The sequence below is a fragment of the Benincasa hispida genome, chromosome 12, assembly GCF_009727055.1.
Source record: "Benincasa hispida cultivar B227 chromosome 12, ASM972705v1, whole genome shotgun sequence".
NCBI classification, from domain to species: domain Eukaryota; kingdom Viridiplantae; phylum Streptophyta; class Magnoliopsida; order Cucurbitales; family Cucurbitaceae; genus Benincasa; species Benincasa hispida.
Genome location: NC_052360.1, coordinates 20,500,073 through 20,504,044, shown reverse-complemented (window position 1 = coordinate 20,504,044; position 3,972 = coordinate 20,500,073).

Genomic DNA, 3,972 nt, shown 5'->3' with positions numbered 1-3,972 from the left:
TTTCACGTGAAGTTAGGGTGTTTTCTCCACCCAGGGTTGTAAGTATTGGAAAAAGAATTATTTTTCACGAAGTAAATAGACTGTGGGTTCCTCGGACACTCTTCCATTGGATGGCCTTCTCTGCAAGTGGTACAACTTGCACTCGTTTGATCGATTGCGTTGACGTGCCCCTATGCATTCCTGGGCTGCTGATTGCAATTCCTTGTATTAAGTTCATCATCGTATTCATTTGGTTTTGTAGGGATGTGATGGTCCCATTGCTTACGTCACTATCTTTAATTCTTAGTCGTTGATCACTTTTTTTCCAGTCTTCATGATTTTTCAAAATGCGATCAAGTACATTCTTAGCCTCGTCGTATGTCTTGTCAAGAAGACCTCCAGCTGCTGGTGCATTGGCAGCCATCTGCGATATAGGGTTCAAACTGTGGTAGAAAATTTCCATTTGGAGACAAGCAGGTAAGCCATTGTGCGGACAATCCCGCACCAGTCGTTTAAACCTCGCCCAGGCGTCACTGAGCGATTCGTCGATATCTTGTTCAAAATTTGTGATAAGCTTCCTCCATCTTGTGTTTTCTTTCGAGGGGGAGTATTTCTTCATGAACTTTTCCACTACCTGTTCCCATGATGTAATCTCCCTTGGTTCGAGTGAATAACCCATTTCCGTGCTTGGTCACACAGTGAAAATGGGAATAGCATAGTCAAACCTCCTCAGCGGAGATTTTTGGGAACACAAACGTATTACAGATTTCAATAAAACTCTAAAGGTGGGCGTGTGGATCCTCGCCACGCCTACCGCCAAACTATTCAACAGTTTGAATCATCTGCAGCATCACCGACTTCATCTCAAACCTCGATCCGTCCAAGGCTAGCCTCATGATTCCTGGTGAGAAATCATAAAGGTTGGGTGACACATAGTCCCGGATGGGCCTATTGTGGTCGCTCGCCAAGAGGATGGGGTTCGACATGATATTATTTTCATTTGGTGCTCTGTCTTCCAGTTGCTCCGCCATGTTGGGATTTCTCTCTTATTGTTGATGTAGGCAGTTTTCTCTTCTTCTTCTTCGGAAAGTTCTCTTAATCTCTGGGTCGTAATTGGGCTCAAGAACTTGTCCTTCACTCACATGATGCCCGCTTCTTCCCTTACCAAAGGAGAGGTAGTGCACAGAGATGGAAAACTGCAAAGAAAATAAAAAAGTTACCGTTAGCACAATATGTACTGTCGTAGTCCCCAACAATGGCGCCAAAAACTTGATGCATTCGTGAATATGATGAAATAATGGTGTATATTACAATGGTGGTGTATGTGTTGTACATGCAAGTTTTCCTAGTAAAATCCAAGTATAAATCCTATTAGGTTGCCTGGTAAGCCCAAGGTTGAACACAGGGACTACGGAGATAGTATGTGACGATAATTTTATATTCCTTTGCAGTGACAAACAAAACAATAAGTTGGTTGGTATGTTTGGTTAAAGTGTAAATTCTATATGGCGGAATTAAGAAAGAGTTAATAACAGCGAGAGTTACAATGAGTATGCAGGGAATGGGTTGAGAAGGGATTTAGCTAACACTTCCTAAGATTGTATTCACGTTATGCGATCATGACACACATACAACAACAGGTCATCTCCCAATGCAAATGCTATGGCTCCTAATTTTAGGACGCATGCGATGTATACGATGATGTCTATAGGACATATATCTAAGCCTCTATTCTTGTCTACGCGATGATGAATGACACACACATACACAAGGCGACCGCATACTATCATAACCTATTTCTAGGGTGCATGCGATGCATGTTAGCAAACAGAACTTATCTCTAAGTTTCTATCTCTTGCTTATGCGGTTCTAATCTGACTTTCTCAAGCCTAGATTCTAACTTAGCTCTCTTAAGTCTAGGTTCTTTCTTTAGACTCTCTCTCAAGTAGCTCTAAAGGGGTGATGGATGCATACATAAGACAAGATGATCGCATAAAATGAAGATCTTAGGTCATGCTAGCTAAGTGCTTCTCAACCTATTCGGAAGTTTAGTTACTCATGCGTAATGTAAAGATAGTGAACAGATGTAGAGATGCAAATTTCATTTTATAAATGAAATCAGAATACAGAATGACAGTGGAAAGTAAGGATAGGGGGCTTGGTAGTAATGTCTTGCTTCCCAAGGCTGTTACACTGTGTTTTTCTCTACTCTGCCCAAAAGAATGTTCTTGCTTTCGCAAGAGTCGGCCCTTTCTCCATTCTCAACGCTTTCTGGCACTCTCTCGAGTTGACCAGGAACGATCTTTCGATGTCTTCAATTCTTCACTTACCTTCGCCTCTAAGTATATAAAATTACAAACTCCGGCTATCTATGTATATGCCAGAAAAGAACTCTAAAATTCTAACTGCTAAAATCCAGCGGAACTGGAACGGGGCTTTTTCAATGAAGGTGGCCTTCGGTATTTATAGAGCTTCAGGGTGAAGGAATTTTCTCTCAAATGATTGCACTTATGGGATGTCATTAAATCTCTGTCTGATGTGCCGATTAATTGTCACCGAAAAGTTGAGTGTACTTTCTACAGTGTAGTCGTTAACGACTTGTCAACTAAATTTGGATTCGACCGTCATCAGCTTTCTGTCCCATCGTGATTTATTAAGCTTTCACCTTGATGCGTCGTCTCGATGCGTCCACCTTCTTGAGTAGATCTTCATGAATTCATACGATCGCATAGCTTTGTGGTCGTAATCTTCTAATGCACTCGGATACTGAATTTCTTGGATCGCAATTTTGCCTTGCGCCAATGCATTTTCCTGCACAAAATACATAAATTAGCTTCTTTAATGCAATTGGCGCATGCGATCGCAATTTTCTCAACTTAATGCTTCTTGTCACAATTTTACATATTTTTACCATCGTAATCCTACATTGTTTTATATCTATGCGTTGTAATAACGTGCATTTCTGCCCATTATCAAGCTTCACAAGAAGGAATTCACTTCTTCCCTACTGTTAGGATAAGTAGAGAAATTGCTCTCTTAAGGGTTGTTTTCGGGCTTGAATAATGTGGCTTCATGCCCTCTCCTGGCTCGAGAGGAATTTTGATTATAGTTGGACTATAACTTATTGTTCATTAGAGGGTTCAGTGGTACTTAAGGAGTTAGATGTGATTATAGGGGTAAAATGATAATTTTGGCCTAGCTGTACTTACGAGCAATTTGTGAAGGGTCAACGTGCTGTTAATTAGTTATATCCAATAGATACATAAATATATCTGTAGTGCAAAGAGTGCAGTTGTCAATTTTTAGTGGAGTGACCGAAAATTAATGGAAGTTGATTAATGTAATTAAAAGAGTTTATTAATTAATCAAGTACCATTGAAGTTTCAATCTATAGGTCCATAAGGTCCCCTCATTAGCTCATTTGGGATTAAATGAGAATCGAATTAATTTTGGATTAATTCGAATTGTTCAAATCAATAAAGGAAATTAATTATATAAGATATAATTAATATAAAATTAATTATTTGATATATAATTAATATAATGTATATGATATATTATAATATAAAGTTTTATTTGAGAGAGAATAAATATTTGAATATGATTAAAATATGAATGATATGAATGTGATTCAGATAAAAACTATAGGTTAAATTTAATATGACTATGATTCGTATTAAATACTATAGGTTAGAAGAGAGATTAGTAAACTATAGATTATATTATATGTGATATAATATAAAATATAAGTTATGTGTTATATTAGATATAAATATGATTTGATATTTATATGTATTAAATTAGTTTTTATATATATATATATATTAATTAATTATTAATTAAAATTCAAAATTATTTTTTTGAATTTTCAAATTAAATAATGGGGAGGGAGTTATTTATCTCATCATATACGTGAAATTAGTTTCACGATAGAAAGATGAGAGATACATGATTCCTTCTTCTTCTTCTTCTTCTCCCATGCATCTTTGAAGG